The 19624-nt window shown below is 49.8% G+C and overlaps 2 long non-coding RNA genes and 1 other non-coding gene across 4 annotated transcripts in view; 1 reads left to right on the forward strand and 2 right to left on the reverse strand.

Annotated features, from left to right (window-relative positions):
* The window catches only part of LOC129547895 (uncharacterized), a 31274-nt gene extending 22587 nt beyond the window's left edge, over positions 1–8687 (forward strand). Inside the window, exons 4-5 of the long non-coding RNA XR_008684158.2 lie at positions 3880–3971; positions 6613–8687. This is a non-coding gene — a long non-coding RNA (uncharacterized LOC129547895). The remainder of the gene's footprint in view (positions 1–3879; positions 3972–6612) is intronic.
* On the reverse strand, positions 572–6123 carry LOC129547896 (uncharacterized). Of its 2 annotated transcripts, none has more exons than XR_008684160.2 (3): positions 5892–6123; positions 1776–1993; positions 572–1648 (listed from the first exon to the last, which is right to left on the reverse strand). It is a non-coding gene; the product is annotated as an uncharacterized LOC129547896 (long non-coding RNA). The 2 variants fall into 2 exon arrangements; XR_016036249.1 differs by lacking the exon at positions 5892–6123 and adding an exon at positions 4286–5385.
* On the reverse strand, positions 8154–8226 carry TRNAT-UGU (transfer RNA threonine (anticodon UGU)). The gene has a single exon. It is a non-coding gene; the product is annotated as a tRNA-Thr (tRNA).
* Positions 8688–19624: the final 10937 nt, after the last annotated feature.

Here is a 19624-nt window from a genome sequence, read left to right on the forward strand (position 1 = left end):
TCTGGTCCAGCCTCCCTGGGAACTCGGCTGCAGTGAGCACTCAGGGTTTAATGGCCTCTCTGGCCATCTGGCCTTTGCCCAGGTTGTTCTGTCTGGAAAACGTCCTCTTCTTTTCCACTTGCTGACGCCTACTCACTCTTCAGAGTTGGCTTCCCAGCTTCCTCTCTGGGTAGCTTTCCCAGCCTCCAGATCACGACAGCCCCCTGGCGCCTGTCCCTGTAGCCCCCTACACTGCTCCTCAGAGCGCTCATGGACCCTGTAATTAATCGTGTCCTAGTTCCACTGACAGTGGCCCCCAGGACCCAGAGTGGCCGGGTTTCTCATGGCCACCGCTGGATCCCACGGTCTCACCCCACACGAGCCCAGAGCACGTGCTTAGTCAATATATGTTGAATGATGAGTAAATGTAAAAACCACTGTGTTTCTATTAAAAGAAATTTAAGCTCAGGCACAGACGTCAGCTAGTAAGATTGAAATGCATTCTCATTCATACCCACGAGCTGAGGATGTTGCAAAGATGATTACCCTGGACCCTAAAAGGTAACCACCCCCACGCCCGGTCCCCAGAGTCATTGGCAGCAGCTGGTTCAGGGCGGCTCTGAAGTGAACAGCAACAGCAGTGACCCTGGCTGTGTGTTGGGAGCCACCTCAGCACCAAATAAGTGCAGAATTTTTTTTCAATGAAACATTATGTTCGGATGCCAGAACCTAGAGTATCAAAGATGTGTGTGGAGCCAAGACTCATTCATCAACAGACATTTCTTCAGAGCCAGCTACGTGCCAAGGGCTGGCTGAGCACTGCGGATCTGGCCGTGGACAGACAGCCTGCCTTTGCTTGTATCTGCGTCAGGCTGAAGCCAGAGGAAACGCGGGATCAACGGACCCACGTTCGGCCGTGGACCAAAGGGAAGGGAAGACATTTCCTCCATGTGTGCTCTCTGAGCCCATCTCTGCCAGCAAAGGGGCGCAACCTGACCCTGTCCTGCAGGGCCCTGGAGACTCTGGTCGTTCTGCTGGGGGCCTGGGCCAGTCACCTCCGCCCCTCCCCAGGACCAGTGTTCAGGCAGCTGTTCTAGCTGGGAGGTCCCAGAGGACCCGGCAGACACGTCCCTGCTCATGTCTGCCCTGCTTCACGGCCTGTACGCAGGATCCAGCCCCTAGCCAGCATCTGCCGCCGGTCACATTAGGGTCATGTGCAGATCAAAGCAGCCCGTGTCTGCCTCCAGGTCATGGCTGGGGTGTTCCGCTGCTATGCGCGTGTCAGGTGGGGGGCATGCAGGGGCTGGGGGCCCTGGGAGAGGATGGTGAGTGCCTTGTGAGAACAGGGCCTTGCCTTTTCAAACTCACCAAGACCTGGCCTTTCTCATGCTTCAGACCAGAGTCCCACCAGAAAGATAGCTGGCAGCAAGACAGCCGCCTCCTTGGGGCCGGAGCCCCCAGCCCACCTGGCAGGACTTGGGTCAGTGGCCTGGGCTCTCTCTCCGGCCACCATGCTGACGTGCCGAGCCCCAGGTCCTCACCGATGGGGCCCTGCCGGAGCTGGGAGGACTCTGAAGGACACAGACAGCTCTTCCTCTGGCAGGACAGTGGGGCCATTTATCAGGGAGATAAGCAGTAGCCAGAGGGCAGAGCTGGCGGAAGGAGCTGTCTGGAGGAGATAATCTAGGGTCACTCAGAGGGCACAGGGTGCGGAAGGGCTCTGTCCCCACCCCACCCCCTGCCACCCAGACCCCGCCCCTGTGCCTGCTGGCCAGGCAGGCATCTGGATGTCTTACCTCATGGGAAAACCTGATGCCCTCCGGGGGCAAGGAGCTGGGCTTCATTGGGCATGGAGTGAAATGGGCATTTCCCGTTTGCGTTCTGTGTCATGGCAGGGCCCCTGTAATTCTGTCTTGCTCCTTCACAGCTGGGGAAATCGAGGCCTGGAGGAGTGGACTTTGGGCTGGTCTTGTCAAGGGGAGCGAGCACGGGGTGCTGACCTGCCTTCAGCTTCCTGCACAGGGTGGGAGGGGAAATCCACGGGGTGCTGGGTCACTGGGCACTTGCCATGTCCCAGGAGCTGCCTGCATGGCCTCTGTCCTGTCCTCTCTACCTTGGGGACCAGGCGTTACCTTGTCCTCCTCTTCCAGAGGCAGGCAGTGCCCAGAGAGGAGAGGGCACCAGCCCAAAGGCAGAACCGCTAGGAAGTGGACCAGGGAGGGTTGGAATGCAGGGTTCTCAGAACTGTGTCCAGAGCACTGTCTGCCCAGAGGGGCTCTGGGTGCCTGGCAGAGACCAGAACAAACCCACTAGGTGGAGGAACACTCTGGGTCCCTCTGGCCAGCTAAAAACTGGTATCCCCAAACTGTCAGAGACCCCCAGGCTGCTCTGCTTACCTGACCTCCCTACCTTGGCACTCACGTGTGTTAGTCGCTCAGTCATGTGGGACTCTTTGCGACCCCGTGGACTGTAGCCTGTCAGGCTCCTCTGTCCATGGGATTCTCCAGGCAAGAATACTGGAGTGGGTTGCCACTTCCTTCTCCAGGGGATCTTCCCAACCCTGGGATTGAACCTGGGTCTCCCGCACTGCAGGTAGTGGCGCTCAGTGGGACTCAATATACATTTCTGAACAAATTATTAAGTCTAAAATGAGCAAACTGATGAGCAGAAATAATGACATTTCCCCTCTGTGAGTCCCTGGAGCTGGTGAGGCCCTCTCTTGGGCCTGGGCACACTGGTCTCGGTATCTCCCTACCAGGGACACCTCTGCGCACTGCTTATTGGCTCTTCATGGTGGTTCCAGCCGAAAAGACAGTATCACCTTTGGGAGTGTAGAGACGAACCCAATTCTTGGACTGTAGAGGGAGGAGGGGGAGGATGAAGGAGTGAGGAGACCCCTCTCCTGGGCTGGAAGCCCACTGGTCTTTGCCCCACCGTGGACACGTCAGCCCTGTGGGCCTCCCCTTCGGTGTCACTAAGGGTTGATGTGTTCACGGTGTTGCCGGGACCAGGGACTGGTCTGGGAGATGAATCCTGGGTCTCCTCTCTCTGCCCTAATGTCCAGGGCAGTAAATTTGACCCAGAACCAGCCAGAGGCTTTTCTGGAAAGTATTTGCAGAATACTTTCAGCGAAAGTATTGGAAAGGTAGTTAGGGGTGAGGGGGGCAATCTGGGAGCCTTGGAATTCATCTGGCAGGCCTAGGGGCCTGGGAGTGCTTTTGAGAGCCTTTTTTGCCTATGACCAGCTTTGGGGGTTCTGGGTACTCTTTAGCCTGGGCCGTGCTGGGCAGGGAGAGGGGTCTGCATTGTGCAGAGAAGGGCTCCAGGGCCGGGGGAGGAGCCAGTGAGCATGAACACTGGTGCAGAAAGGAGCCCCTGGGGGCTTTGTTGTGGAGGGACAGGAGGACAGCTGTGTCAGCCCCACCACCGCAGCCCCCTGGGAGCCCCCACACCCAGAGGAGCCTGACCTGGGTTTGCTTGGGGGCATTGGGACCTCAGGTGTGGAAGGGTTTTTACCCTCGGACACTGGGTCACCTCACATCAACCCAGGGGGAGATGCACACAGACCTCCAATCCTCAGGAGATAAGCACCTGGCTGCCTCTGAACCAGTGCAGAGCAGGCCTGGGCAGCCTCCCCCAGAAAAACCCCCATCCTAGGAAGTCCCCTCCTTGGTGGTTTGTGGCGGGGGGCACATTGCCAGCAGCGGGACCCCACACTGAGCTGACTTAGCCTGTCGGGGGACAGAACAGGCACATGACAATTTTAGCAACCCAAAAGAAACCCAAGAAACACAGCTCTTGCTGTGCTCAGACAACGCGGAGCTTGGCCTTACGGGCAGTCCCCCATGCCTTTTATTCTCCTGACCCTATGAGGTGTGCGTGTTGCTCCTTGTTTTACAGGTGAGGAGCCAAGGCCCAGAGCTACAGGGCATCCATGATCCTAGGGGCAGACTTGCACAGCGCTCCCAGAGGGGCCTCAACGCACTCCCCAGGTATGTCCCTCTGCTCATGAGCGTCCTCCTAGCAAGAATCCTTAATGGGGAGGGTGGGGCACTGGGTGACCTGAAACACCCACAGTCAAGTCCATGTGCAGGACCCCAACGAGGTGGATGTGGAAGCTGGCACGGAAAGTGGATTAAGACTGTGGTTGGGGGGAGGTTGTCGCTGCTGGTACAGATGGATCCCATTTGTGTAACACACGTGTCACAGATCTAAAACCTGGGGTGACACGGGGGCAGATGGGGCACCCCAGTACACACATGCTGGGGGGCACCCACGCAGAGCCCAAGGACCACATCTCCCCTACCTTAGCATCGAGCGCCCACACAGACCGGTTCACGGCAACCTGCCAGGGCACTCTTGCCCTCTCTCTTTCTTCTCTCTCCACCTGGGCCTCTCTGCTCACCTGGCTGGGGACAAAGGCTGGAGGCAGGCTGGGTCTGGGTCTTGGGCACAGAGTCCCCGCTGGGGCTCCAGGCCTGGTCCAGACACAAGGCGGCCAGGAGTCTTGGCTTAGCCCTGCTCAGAATCCCGACACCCCCTCTCCGCCCGTGTGTCACTTGCTTCACGTTCCTCTCGCGTCTTTGGGGTTCTGAGGGGCCCTGCCCTCAGTGGCAGCAGATACACTGGGGACACGGTACCCTTCCTCCTGCCCCAGAGACCCACGCTGCCTCTGGGCATCCGTGTGGGGTCAGGCCTACCCGTGGTGGTTACAGCCTCCCTTGAGCTGTACTCCCAGCCTGGTCTGGCTGCAGTTGAGCTGGATGGGATAAAGGAGCCACTGGCCTCCAAGTCCCCACCCATGCCTCCCTGCAGCAGCCCTGGGCCTGGTGGACTGGGGGTGAATGAAGGCTTCCGAGATGGTGGCAGTGCCCAGAGTGGGTGTTGTGCCCGAGGACAGGGAGGGTGCGAGGATGGAGGGCTGAAATGAGGATGGGGTGAAGCGGGCACAGGGCTGAACACTCACGGGCAGGCCTCCCTGGGGCAGGTCTGTTCTTCATCTATGCCCTGAGCCCAGTGCCTGCCTGGTGTTCCCTGCGGGCCCAGGACACCGAGGGGCAGGAAGCTAGATATCTTCTGGTGCAGACTTCCCGTGGTCTTGGGCCAGTCAGGGTACCAAGCCAGGCTTTCCCCTTCTGTCATCTGGGGCAAGGTGATGGCAAGGGGAGGGGAAGGTGCAGGCCTGGGCATGCCCACCAGGTACCAGGAACACAACTACCAACCACCGTAGGGCATCCACATGGGCCTTTCTCGTCCGAGTCTCTGGCGTGGAGTCACCCTGGCACCGAGTACTCTTGCTGTCCATGTAGACACCCGCCCAAGACCACACAGGTGGGGGATGCTGGTGTCAGGATTTGAACCTGTCGCCTCTCTCAGGTCGCCTGCTGTCTGAGCAGAGCAAGAGGCTGCCGGACACTGGCCCAGGACTGGGGCTGCCTGAGCCCTGCACTGGCCAGAGGAGGCACCACCCATCCTCCCTGCATGTCCACCCGGCCCACCCTGCTCCGAGCTGTTGCGTGCACCTCAGCTCAACGAGGCAGGACCTCACCCACCCCCGCAGAGCCCACTGAGAACGGGCCAGGAGTCCAGCCATTGTCCTCTCTCAGCAGCTGTCCGCAGAGCCCGAGCCTAACCCAAAGGCACGTCCTGCCCCTTGTTCTTCCCAGGTGGCGCTGCCCCTCTGTCCCTCTCCTGACTGAAGCTGGTCACCTCACTTCAGCCCTCGTCAGCTCTCCCTGATCCCCATCCTTCAGCGGGTCTAGACTCTGTTCCCATGCCCAGAATTCCACCTCCAGGCATACAGGGGCCTGGTGGGACTCCAGATGGTGGCCAGCCATGGGACCAAAGAGGACACCCCCCAGTGACAAGAGTGGAAGGGCTGGAGGCAGGAAACCCCTTACCGTAAGACTTACCTGAGAGTCTCTGTTTCATGTCCCACAAGATGGGGGGTGGGGGGTGGAATCCCTTCCTGGGCGGCTGAAATGAGAGGACGTGTGCCTAGAACAGAGCCCGCACGGGCAGTTTCCTCTTCCTTCTCTGGGCTGGCCTATGAGCTCCCAGGAAGCAAGTAAACTGCCAGGTACAGCCCATGGCGTGGATGGATCCATGGCCGTTCACCACGCCGTACTCCTTGCCCTGCAGCTTGTGTTTCTGGCTTTCGGACTCACACAGAGCACACAAGCCAGAAGTTCCACTTGCCTCCTGTTGGAAGGTTTGCAGGCCTCAGGGCCTGGCGGCGGGGGAGGGCCAAATGGCCCCTGAGGGCCTGTGCAGCCCTGACCTTCCCAGGGCCTGGACAGGTGTGTCCAGGCGTCCCCTCGCTAATGGTGTGTTGAGGTTGGGGACTCTAAGGGGGACCCTATTTGGGTCCCCGGTGGGCTGTGTTGTCCACGTGCCCACTAGCCTGTCCTAGAGAGGGCCTCAGCCTCATGCCTTCCCAGAGACCCTTGGAGTTTAGCAGAGAGTGGTAACCCAGCGCTGCGTGAAGAGCCCATCCCCGCCCAGCCCTGATCAGACTCCACGGACAGGGCAGAGGCCTCTCACTGTTGTAGGAGAAGGAAGTGTCACGTCCTGGGACCCGCAGGAGTCCTTAGGACAGACCACCACCAAGTGAAGGTCCTTGCTTCTTCGCAGGAGAGAATTCAGGATGGAGCCAGAGAGAAGCAGAGGTAAGTTTATTTAGCACAATGCACTACTCCATAGGCAGAATGCTGACCCTAGGAGAGCGAGAGCAGCCCTGGGGGATGGGAGTCGTAGATGTTTATGGGCCAAGTAATTTTGTATACTAACAAGTGGGAGGAATATTCTTGTTGTTTCGAGGAAGGGGGGAATTTTCCAGGAATTGGGCCACTGCCCATTTTTTGGCCTTTTGCAACCATCTGGGAACTATCATGGCATAAGGGGGAGTGATTTTGAGTATTACAATGAAAGTATAATGAGCTGAAGGTCAATGACCAGGCCATTCTCGAAGACTGCTTGATTTCAGCTGGTTCCATTTGACCTTAACCGCATCCCAACCAACAGCTTCGCCCCTTCAATATCTAGTGGTTCCCTCCTATCTCATTCCCCATCAGAATATATATTTTTTTCAATTTCAAATTTGTTTTCATTGAAGGATAATTGCTTTGCATAATTTATTTGGTTTCTGCCAAACATTAATATGAACCAACCATGCTGCCGCTGCTGCTGCTAAGTTGCTTCAGTCGTGTCTGACTCTGTGCGACCCCACAGATGGCAGCCCACCAGGCTCCCCTGTCCCTGGGATTCTCCAGGCAAGAACACTGCTGGAGTGGGTTGCCATTTCCTTCTCCAATGCGTGAAAGTGAAGTCGCTCAGTCACGTCCGACTCTCTTGCATAGGTATACATAAGTCCCCTCCATTTTGAGCCTCCCTCCCTCCTGTGTTCTTAATACTTACTTATTTCTTTGGCTGCACCAGATCTTAATTGTGGCACGTGGGATCTAGTTCCCTGACCAGGGATTGAACCCAGCCCTCCTGCCTTGGAAGCAGGGAGTCTTAGCCACTGGACCACCGGGGAAGTCTCTTACTCCCATATTCTTAAGGGAAGTAGAAGGACAATGATCTGTTTTCTGTAGCTGTTTCAGGGTTGAGTAGGGGCAATGACCCTGCCTGTCAGGTAGTAAAAATGTCTGGATGTCTGGTATAGGGGTCCCAGAGGCAGGATAGCTTCTTATTTTAAGTCAGAGGGTGGTATGGGCTGGAATCCTCTGCTAACCATCATTTTGATGTGGAACTGTTGTAACCTGGGCGACATGAACTTTCCCAGGAGGTTAAAGAGGCTGGGTCCAAAGAGGAGGGGGAGGGGTATGGTCTTTACTTGGGGTCCAAGTAAGGAACCAAGTAAGGCTAGGGAGTGTGCTCTTGATGATGGACCAGATGGCATAAGGGTCCAATCCCTGGTTGTAGCGGTGTAACCATGATACTTGTTATAAGTGAAAGTGAAGTCGCTCAGTCATGTCCGACTCTTTGTGACCCCATGGACAGTAGCCTGCACCAGGCTCCTGTGTCCATGGGATTTTCTAGGCAAGAGTACTGGAGTGGGTTGCCATTTCCTTCTCCAGGGAATCTTCCCGACCCAGGGATCGAACCCAAGTCTCCCATATTGTAGACAGATGCTTTACCATCTGAGCCACCAGGGAAGTCCAAAGGTAACTAGGCCCCAGCGAGATTTGAACTCGCGACCCCTGGTGTACAAGACCAGTGCTCTAACCCCTGAGCTATGGAGCCAACTGCACTTGTTATAAGTCCTTTAAAAAAATATTTATTTGGCTGCACTGGGTCTTAGCTGTGGCATGTGAACTCTTAGTTGTGGCATGTGGGATCTAGTTCCCTGACCAGGGATCAAACCCAGTCCCCCTGCATTAGGAGCACGAAGTCTTAGCCACTGGACCACCAGGAAAGTCTCTCATAGATCTTTTTGATGTCCATTTCAATCTGGCCTGAATTGTTGATATAGGTGCAGTAGGTTTCTTTTATGACCACACGGACGCCACCCTCCTTGGTCAGCAAGTGATCCAAGGCTAATCTATTGTCCACAACAACATTGGCCAGTGAGTTGAAAGAAGTTGAAAGTCTACTTAGGGCATTGCCAGTGGTCCGGGCTGGGTTGCCTGAAGTGTAGGTTAGGTTTTCTAGGGTTATCTCATGGTAGGCATAGCCTCTCAAGCAGCTGCTAATCCACCTGCCAGTCCTGTGAAAGAAAGAGAAGTCGCTCAGTCATGTCCGACTCTTAGCGACCCCATGGACTGCAGCCTACCAGGCTCCTTCATCCATGGGATTCTCCAGGCAAGAGTATTGGAGTGGGTTGCCATTGCCTTCTCCAGTCTCCTTTCCTGCTGCTGCTGCTGCCAGTATTAATCCAATAACCCTCCTGGGATGATATTAAATATTATTATGTATTGTGAGAGTGAATAGAACCAAATGTCCTAATGTACAGGCTCCCCTCTGCACACATTTTATAAGGATAAGCATGTATAGGGGTGGGATTACCCTGGAGTACCTTGTCTTTGGGCACTTACTCTGGGGAGTGCTGCTCTCCAGACATATCCTGAAGGTGCAATCAGAGGTCTGAGAATAGGAACTTCCCTGGTTGGTAGTTGATGGTTAAGACACTGCACTTGCAATGCAGGAGACATAGGTTTGATCCCTGATCGGGGAACTAAGATTCCACACGCATGCATGCTTGCATGCTCAGCTGTGTCACATGCCGCATGCCAAGAAAAAAAATGGGGATAGAAGAATTTAGCCAGGAAGCAGCCATCTAAATCTATGGAAGGGAAAAGTTATGAACACAGTGCAGAGACAAGGGCCCATTAGTATATGCAAGATAGTTAAGTCTGGGAGTATTCCATGCCCTTGGCTTAGATGAGATGATGTAGTGAGAAGGTTTTAACCCACGGCTTCCATAGAGCCTAACAATTTCCAGCCCCAGGTTTAGTCCATTCCATCCCTATCTTCTATGCACCTGGGGTCAGGGCTTCATTCTCAGCACAGAGAGTGGAGGCATTTGTGGGAATGCAATTTGGGTCTGGCTTCCAAAACACTGTGGCGATGTTACCATCTGGTGCCCAGGGATTGTTCTTAAGAGGCTCACCATAGCCAAGAGAACCAGTAGAGGTGTAGTGGCACTGGAGGCATGACTGCCTTTTGTGTGTGTGTGTGATATAAATTTTGTTGAAGTATAGTTGACTTACTGTGTTTCAGGTGCACAGCAAGGTGATTCAGTTATGCAAATACACATATATTATATTTGAAATTCTTTTTCATTGTAGGTTATTACAAGATGTTGACTATAGTTCCCTATGCTATACAGTAAATCTTTGTTGCTTATTGCAATCTCTTTTTTAATTATAAATCTAGCCTTTTATGCATACTAAGTCAAACAAGTAGAATCAATATCATAATTTTTTTAGTTAGGCAAAAATCCATAAGTTTTCTGAAATATATGTATTATACATATTTATATATACAAAAGCTTTTCTGCTACACTTGACAAAGACTTGAGAAAGAACATTAAAAAAAAGAGATGGAGAAATTGGAAAACATAAACTAAATTAAATGGAAGCACTGAATATGAAATAGAAAAGTGAAAAAAGCTAGATAAAAGTAAGAGATTATCATATATTCCAGTTGTTTTTATTTTTTTTATTTTCCAGTTGTTTTTAAACATGACTGCTCATTAGAAACACCTCTGGAGCTCTGGAGAAAACAAGCAATACCTGGGCATTTTATTTTTTTAAATTTCAAGATAATTCTGATACGCATCTGGATTTTAGTCAGTGATTACAGGTTTTTCTGTTAGATCCTAGCTTTTGGTGATACAGAGTTCTGTTATTTTTCTGTCAACCAATCATGATACAATGGTATTAAGTGAGTAATAGTTGCATAATCACAATAGTAGAAAATGTTTATCAGTTTTCACAATCAATAGCCAGACAAAAAATAAAAGATAATCTAGAGCCATAACAGAACTATGATTAATGTAACAATATAAAATAATTGCATGCAATTTGAGGGGGGTCAAGCAGAGTGGTGTGGTAAGTGGAAGTGCACACATGCACATGTTTTCATTCATCCAGCCAGTCCATGTCTTTTGGTTGGTGCATGTAATCTATTTACATTTAAGGTAATTATTCATACGTATGATCCTATTACCATTTTCTTAGTTGTTTTGGATTTGTTTTCTGTAAATCTTTTCCTTCTCTTGTGTTCCCTGCCTAGAGAAGTTCCTTTAGCATTTTTGTTGTAAAGGTGGTTTGATGGTGCTGAATTCTCTTAACTTTTGCTTGTCTGGAAAGCTTTTGATTTCTCCATCAGATCTGAAGGAGCGTCTTTCTGGGTAGAGTATTCTTGGTTGTAGGTTCTTCCCTTTCATCACTTTAAATATATCAAGCCATTCCCTTCTGGCTTGTAGAGTTTCTGTTGAGAAGTCAGCTGATAGCCTGACGGGAGTTCCCTTGTATGTTGTCATTTTTCCCTTGTTGCTTTTCATATTTTATCTCTGTTTTTAATTTTTGTCAGTTGGAGTACTATGTGTCTCAGTGTGTTCCTCCTTGGGTTGATCCTTCCTGGGACTCTGTGCTTCCTGGACTTGCTTGACTATTTCCTTTCCCATATTAGGGAAGTATTCAGATATTATCTTTTCAAATATTTTCTCAGGTCCTTTCGTTCTCTCTTCTCCTTCTGGGACCCCTATAATGCGATTGTCACTGTGTTTAATGTTGTCTCATAGGTCTCGTAGGCTGTCTTCGTTTCTTTTCATTCTTTTTTCTATTGTCTGTTCTGTGGCAGTGATTTCCACCATTCTGTCCTCCAGGTCATTTATCCGTTCTGCTTCAGTTACTCTGCTGTTGATTCCTTCTAGTGTATTATTTATCTCTGTTTGTTTGTTGTTTAGTTCTTGTAGGTCTTTGGTAAACCTTTCTTGCATCTTCTCAATCTTTGTCTCCATTCTTTTCTCGAGTTCCTGGATCATCTTCACTATCATTATTCTGATTTCCTTTTCTGGAATGTTGCCTATCTCCACTTCATTTAGTTGTTTTTCTTGACTTTTGTCTTGTCCCTTCATCTGGGACATACCTTTCTGCCTTTTCATCATGATTAACTTTCTGTAATATGGTTTTTGTTTTAGCTGCTGTGAGACTGTGCTTCTTCTTGCATCTTCTGTCTGCCCTCTGATGAATAAGGCTAAGAGGCTTGCGTAAGCTTCTTGATGGGAGGGACTGGTGATGGGAAAAACTGGGTCTTGCTTTGGTGGGCAGGGGCTTGCTCAGTAAAGCTTTAATCCATTTATTTGCTGATGGGTGGGGTTGCCCTCCCTCCCTGGTAGTTGTTTGGCCTGAGCTTACCCAGCCCTGGGGTCTATGGCTCTATGGTAGGGTTAATGGTGAACTCCAAGAGGGTTTACGCCAAGGGGGAGCTTCCAGTGCCCCCCCCCGTACCCTGTGGTGAGCCCCTGCTGACCCAGAGGAGGCCCTCCAACACTGGCAGGTAGTTTTGGTTCAGTCTCCTTTGGGGTCACTTCTCCTCCCCTCTGGGTCTCGGTGTATGCAAAATTTTGTTTGTGCCCTCCCAGACTGGAGTCTGTTTTCCCCAGTCCTCTGGAAGGCCTATAATCAAATCCCGCTGACCCTCCAGGGCAGATTGCCTGGGGACTCCCAGTCCCTTTGTTAGCTCCCCAGGCTAGGATGCCTGATGTGGGGTTCAGAACCTTCACAACAGTGTGAGAACTTCTTTGGTATTATTGCTTTCCAGTCAGTGGGTCACCTACCTGGCGGATGTGGGATTTAATTTTATCGTGATTGCGCCCCTCCTACCATCTTGAGGTGGCTTCTTTGTCTTTGAACATGGGGTATATTTTTTTGGTGGGTTCCAGTGTCTTCCTGTCAATTGCAACAGCTAGTTGCAACTTCGGTGCTCTCACAGGAGATGAGTGCACGTCCTTCTATTCCACCAGCTTGAACTGGAAGATGACTGCTTTTCTGGGTAACAGAAGTAGCCGTGATTGGGAATTCCCTGGAGGTCCAGTGGTTAAGACTGAGTGCTTCCAATGCAGGGGCATGGGTTCTATCCCTGGTCAGGAAAGTAAGATTCCTACATATGGTGCCACACACACACAAAAAAAAAAGTAGCCATGATTAACAAAAAAGTTATGTCATTTTTAAAAAAAGAGTTAAACGTGGGCAAGGCATTGGGCCTGACAGGGGTATTGCCTGTTACACTTGTATTAGTTGGGGTTGGTGGGGACATGGTTTCCATGTGTTGAAAACTCATGGAATTGGTAAAACTCTTGTTGTATGTACCTGTTTGTACCTATAATGATGGTTGTAAGCCAGGGTTTTTATGGTAGGCCCAACAATTAACTAGGTTTTCTCCCCGGGTGACTATTTTATATTTGTTTATTAAAGCATGATTTTCTCATTCCTCTCGAGCCATGACCATCATCAGAAGTCCTACCAGGAATATTATGGCTTTTGGCATCATATTACTCTATTTTTAAATTTCAGACCTAGCAGAGGTAAAGATGTTTACCGGGGGAGTGGCTCCTGAAAAGTGGCAGAATAAGAGCATGATTGTCAAGAAACAAGGATGACTAGGCCAACCCACCACAGCCACAAGAAGTGACTTACCTGTTCTCTTGAACAGATGTCTGAAGTCTTCCACGGACTCGCAGGAGTAGGTCTCTTCTGGTTCCTGTTGGGACTTACAAGATACAGGTTTTGTTCTCGACAGATGAACCCAAGTAGTAATTCCCCATAGGTTGACAGCAGATGGGGTACTTTGGAACACTTGATATGGTCCCTTCCAGTTTGGTTGTATCTGGTCCTCAGGGACCCTTCCTTCCAGGTTTTTAGTAGGACAGAGTGCCCTGAGTAGATGGAGACCTCAACCTTTCCCTTTTTTTTACTTTAAAGAATTTTTTAAAAAATTTATTTATTTTTAATCGAGGGATAATTGCTTTACAATATTGTGTTGATTTCTGCCATATATAAACATGAACAAGCCAAAGATTTACTTATGTTCCCTCCCTCTTGAACCTCCCTTTCACCTCCCACCTCTTCCTACCCCTCTAGGTTGTTACAGAGTCCCAGTTTGAGTTCCCTGAGTCATGCAGAAAATTCCCATTGGCTGTCTATTTTATATGTAGTAGTGTATATGTTGACCTTTCTCTGTGGGGTGGGCAGCACTTTGTTTCCATATTCTTGGAGGGCACTTTGAACTTGGCTCAAGATGAATTTGTGGCTTTCCTCATCAAATGAGATCTGAACTCACAAAGGCCTTCCCGTAGGTCATTTCAAATGGGCTAAATTTTAAAATTCCCTTTAGGGCCATCCTCGTCCATAGAAAGGTTACAGGCAGAAGGGAGACTCAGATTTCTGAAGTCTCTTGGCATAGCTTAGCAAGTGTCTTCTTTTTTTTTCTTGGATGCCTTCTTTTTAGGACATGATTTGCTTTTTCCACCTTGCCTAAGGATTGGGGCCTCCAGGAAGAGTGGAGGTAGTCATGAATACCTAGAGCTGAGGAAGCCTGTTGGGTCACCTTGGCAGTGAAAGGAGGTCTGTTATCATTCTGTAAGCTTTGGGATCTCACAGCTCTCTCTGTAAGCAGAAATTCTGATACATCTGTTCCCTTTTCAGTCCTAATAGGGAAAGCTTCTGTCCACCCTGTGAAGGTGTTCTATGAATGCCGATAGGTGTTTCCATCCCCTGCATGGGAGCATCTCCATGTGCCAGTCTCCCCCTGCAGAGGTTCCTCGATGTTGTATGGGCTGAGTGAGGGGAGAAGGTACGCGGTAGCTTCTTGGGGTATGGCGGCCACAAAGCTCACAAGACCTGGTGACATTTTTAACAGTTTGGGACAGTCCCTTGCCCAGGAACACCTAAGTAAGCAGTTTGGATAGGGAGTCTCACCCTAAACGGGAGGACTCGTGAAAGTGCTTAATTATTTTCCATTCCTTGATGCAGGAATGAGAAGCTTTTTTCTTTTGTCAGCCACCCTGAGGGCTCTCTTTTCAGCCCCTTATGTTTAGTCAGCCCACTCTAGTTCTTCCACTGTACAGGGTGGCACTGTCAGGAAGGAGGTGCTGTCAGGCCTGAGAACTGCAGCTGTGCCTGGGTACAGCCGTGGTGGCCTTGCTGGCCAGGGTGTCTCTCCTTGTAAGGAGGTGTTGCCCCTTTGGTGACCCTGCAAGCTGCTTTGAAAGCTGGAATGCTTCTAGGACTTCTGCAATTTCTGGTGGTGTTTTATTGGGACTCCTTTGTTAGGAATCTTCCTTCTTCCCATATGACAGCGTGCACATGTAGCAGTAGGAATCCTTACTTGGAATCAGTGCGTGTGTGTGTGTATTACATATATATATATTTAGAATTTTTATTTATTTTTGGCTGTACTGGGTCTTCACTGCTACAAGGGCTTTGTTCTGGTTGTGGAGATTGGGGGCTACTGTCTGGTTGTGGTGCACGGGCTTCTCATTGCGGTCGATTCTGTTGCAGAGCACAGGCTCTAGGGTGCACAGGCTCAGTAGTTGTGGCTGACGGGCTTAGTTGCTCACAGCATGTGGGCTCTTCCCTTATCATGGATTGAAACTGTGTCTCCTGCATTGGCAGGCAGATTCGTTACCAATGAGCCACCAGGGAAGCCTCCTCAGTGTTTATATTGACTCTATTTAAATTATTATTTAAAAAAATTTTGTTTTTGGCTGTGCTGGGTCTTCGTGGCTACTCCGGCTTTTGTCTAGTTGTGGTGCACGGGCTCTATGGCCATGGCTTCTCTGGTTGAGAAGCACAGGCTCGGGGGTATGCAGGCTCAGTAGTTGTGGCTCCCGGGGTGTAGAGCACAGGCTCAGCAGTTGTGGTTCAGTTCAGTTCAGTCGCTCAGTCGTGTCCGACTCTCCGCGACCCCATGAATCACAGCACGCCAGGCCTCCCTGTCCATCACCAACTCCCGGAGTTCACTCAAACTCATGTCCACAGAGTCGGTGATGCCATCCAGCCATCTCATTCTCCGTCGTCCCCTTCTCCTCCCGCCCCCAACCTTTCCCAGCATCAGAGTCTTTTCCATTGAGTCAACGCGTCGCATGAGGTGGCCAAAGTATTGCAGTTTCAGCTTTAGCATCAGTCCTTCCAATGAACACCCAGGATTGATCTCCTCTAGAATGGACTGGTTGGATCTCCTTGCAGTCCAAGGGACTCTCAAGAGTCTTCTCCAACACCACAGTTCAAAAGCATCAATTCTTTGGTGATCAGCTTTATTCACAGTCCAATTCTCACATCCATACATGACCACTGGAAAAACCATAGCCTTGACTAGATGGACCTTGGTTGGCAAAGTAATGTCTCTGCTTTTTAATATACTATCAAGGTTGGTCATAACTTTCCTTCCAAGGAGTAAGGGTCTTTTAATTTCATGGCTGCAGTCAGCATCTGCAGTGATTTTGGAGCCCCAAAAAATAAAGTCTGACACTGTTTCCACTGTTTTTCCATCTATTTCCCATGAAGTGATGGGACCAGATGCCATGATCTTTGTTTTCTGAATGTTGAGCTTCAAGCCAACCTTTTCACTCTCCTCTTTCACTTTTATCAAGAGGCTTTTTAGTTCCTCTTCACTTTCTGCCATAAGGGTGGTGTCATCTGCATATCTGAGACTATTGATATTTCTCTCAACAATCTTGATTCCAGCTTGTGCTTCTTCCAGCCCAGTGTTCCTCATGATGTACTCTGCATATAAGTGAAATAAACAGGGTGACAATATACAGCCTTGACGTACTCCTTTTCCTATTTGGAACCAGTCTGTTGTTTCATGTACAGTTCTGACAGTTGCTTCCTGACCTGCATACAGTTGTGGTATGCGGGCATAATTGGACTTCCCTGGTGGTTCAGTGGTTAAGAATTTGCCTGCCAATGCAGGAGACGTGGGTTCGATCCCTGGCTCAGGAAGATCCGTCAGAGGAGGAAATGGTAACCCACTCCAGTATTTTCACCTGGAAAATCCCATGGACAGAGGAGCCTGGTGAGCTACAGTCCATACGGCCACAAAGAGTTGGACATGACTGAGCACAGTGCACACACAGGCTTAGTTGCTCCGAGGCATGTGGGATCTTCCAGGATCACGGAACAAACCTGTGTCTCCTGCATTGGCAGGTTGATTCTTTACCACTGAGCCACCAGGGAAGACTGTATATTGACTCTTTTTTTTTAAATTTGTTTTTGTTTATTGTGGCTTCCCATATATTGACTTAAAAAAATATTTGTTTTATTTTTGGCTGTGTTGGGTCTTGCTGTGCACAGGCTTTCTCTGGTTGTGGCAGGTGGGGGCTCCTCTCTAGTCGTGGTCCACAGGCTTCTCTTGTTGTGGAGCATGGGCTCCAGAGCGTGCAGGCTTCAGTAGCTATGCTGCGCAGGCTTAGTTGCCCTGTGGGGTATGGGATCTTCCTGGGCCAGAGATGGAAGCTGTGTCCCTTGCATTGGCAGGTGGATCCTTAACCACTGGACCACCAATTCAGTTCAGATCAGTTCAGTCGCTCAGTCGTGTCCGACTCTCCGCGACCCCATGAATCACAGCACGCCAGGCCTCCTTGTCCATCACCAACTCCCAGAGTTCACTCAAACTCATGTCCACAGAGTCGGTGATGCCATCCAGCCATCTCATTCTGTCGTCCCCTTCTCCTCCCACCCCCAACCTTTCCCAGCATCAGAGTCGAGAAATCCTCTATTGATTCTTTTCTTTTATTAAAAAAATTAATTATTTGGTTGCACTGAGTCTGTCTTGCTGCTTGCAGGCTTTCTCTAGTTTTGGTGAGCAGAGGCTACTCTCTGTTGCAGTGCGTGGGCTTTTCCCTGCACTGTCTTCTTTTACTATGGAGCACAGACTCTAGGTGCATGGGCTTCAGCAGTTGCAGCTCCTGGGCTCTACAGCACAGGCTTACTAGTTGTGGTGTATGGCCCAGTTGCTCTGCAGCATGTGAATCTTCCCTGGCCAGGGGCAGAACCCGCATCTCTTCCACTGACAGGCAGATTCTTTACCACTGAGCCACCAGGGAAGCCTGTTTGTAGACTTTTTATGATGGCCATTCGCATTGGTGTGAGATGATAACTCACTGTAGTTTTGATTTGCATTTCTCTAGTAATTAGTGATTTTAAGAATCTTTTCATGGTCCTCTTGGCTCTCTGTATGTCTTCTTTGGAGAAATGTCTGTATAGGTCTTTTGCCCATTTTTTAATTGGGTTGTCTAGGTTTTTATTTTTATTTTTTGACTGCACCTCGTGGCATGTGGAAGTTCTCTGACCAAGGATGGAAGTCATGCCTGCTGTGGTGGAAGCACAGAGTCTTAAACACTGGTCCACTAGGGAAACTCATTTTTTTGTTTTGTTTTGTTTTTTGATATTGAGTTATATGAGCTGTTCGTAAATTTGGGGGATTGATCTCTTGTTGGTTGCATCATGTGTAAATATTTTCTCCGATTCTGTGGGTTGTCTTTTCCTTTGGTTTATGGTTTCCTTTGCTCTGCATAGCTTTTGAGTTAATTGAGTCCCATTTGTTTATTTTTGTTTTTATTTCCATTACTCTAGGAGACCAATCAAAAGTTTATTTCTGAGTTTACTTTTGTGTATAGTGTTAGAGAATGATCTAATTTCATTCTTTTACATACAGCTGTCCAGTTTTCCCAGCACTATTTACTGAAGAGGTTGTTTTTTCTCAATTGTATAGTCTTGCCTCCTTCAGTTCAGTTCAGTTCAGTTCAGTCGCTCAGTCGTGTCCGACTCTCCGCGACCCCATGAATCACAGCACGCCAGGCCTCCCTGTCCATCACCAACTCCCGGAGTACACTCAAAGTCATGTCCACAGAGTCAGTGATGCCATCCAGCCATCTCATTCTCCGTCGTCCCCTTCTCCTCCCGCCTCCAACCTTTCCCAGCATCAGAGTCTTTTCCAGTGAGTCAACTCGTAGATTTATTGACCTTGGTGTATAGGTTTATTTCTAGGATTTCTATCTTGTTCCATTGATTTATATTTCTGATTTTGTGCTAGTACCATACTATTGTGGTGACTATAGCTTTGTAGTATAGTCTGAAGGCAGGGAGCCTGATTCTTCTAGCTGTTTTTCTTTCTCAAGATTGCTTTGGCTATTTGTCTCTCAGCTATATAGAGGAGAAAGGGTTTTTCTAAATTTGGGAGACCTAACACAGAGGTAGTCCGTAATTTTTATTTTAGAGCTAGGAATGCCTGTTGGCAGTTTTCATTGCAGTTGAGAGGTTTGTGGTCACTTCCTTTTAGGATTTCATAGAGAGGCTTTGCTATGAGCCCAAATCCTGCAAAATCCTGCCGTCCCCAGAAAGGCCCTCAGTTGCCCCTTCTTTTGGAGTCAGTGGGTGGGGGGGTGGGTGTTGGAGGGTTACAGTGACTTCCTTTTGGTCTTCATCTGGTGGGTGAGCACGTTTCCCCATGTATTTAATCTGTTGGGTGGATATCTGGGCCTTGTGAGGAGAGACTCAGTATTCTCATTTCCCCAGGGTCATAAGAGCTCATATATTAAGAACTGGGTTACTAAATGCTGGACCTCATTGGGCCTCGGGTCTCTAGGGATACTGTTTTTGTTCACGGGTTCCAATAAAACCTGACCTGGAGGCACATTATAGCTCTTCCAGGAACCTCAGTGTTCCAGAAAGAGGGGTTTACTTGAGAAACAGTATGAGGTGAAGAGGAGACCTCCTCTAAGGGTGGCTGAGGTGGGCTTCATGGCCAAGAATAGTGATTTCTCCTGGTGGGTGCCTTCTCTAAGGGTGTCTCAACTGTCTGGAATTGAGTGAGCATCTCCCTTCTCAGCAAGGGGATGAGGCACTCAGACATGAGCAGGAACTGGTGCGCCAGGGTAAACTTTGCTAGTGAGCAGCTGAGGGTGATGTGAATCATTTGACTTTGGGCTCCATCAATCCCTGTTACTATACAGGATGGGGAGAACAAGGATCCAGGGAAATCAGTCGTCACAGAGTAGGTGGATCTGTTAATAACAAAAAAACTTCCCTACCTGCCATGTCAAGGATTACCCAAGGTTCCTCCCGGGTGTCCTTTGGGAGCCAGGGCAGGTCCTGGGCCCTCAGTCCTCTCAACCAGCATTGATTTGGGAGCC

The sequence above is a fragment of the Moschus berezovskii genome, chromosome 24 (assembly GCF_049115385.1).
Source record: "Moschus berezovskii isolate FMDL1 chromosome 24, NW_MosBer_1.0, whole genome shotgun sequence".
NCBI lineage: Eukaryota > Metazoa > Chordata > Mammalia > Artiodactyla > Moschidae > Moschus > Moschus berezovskii.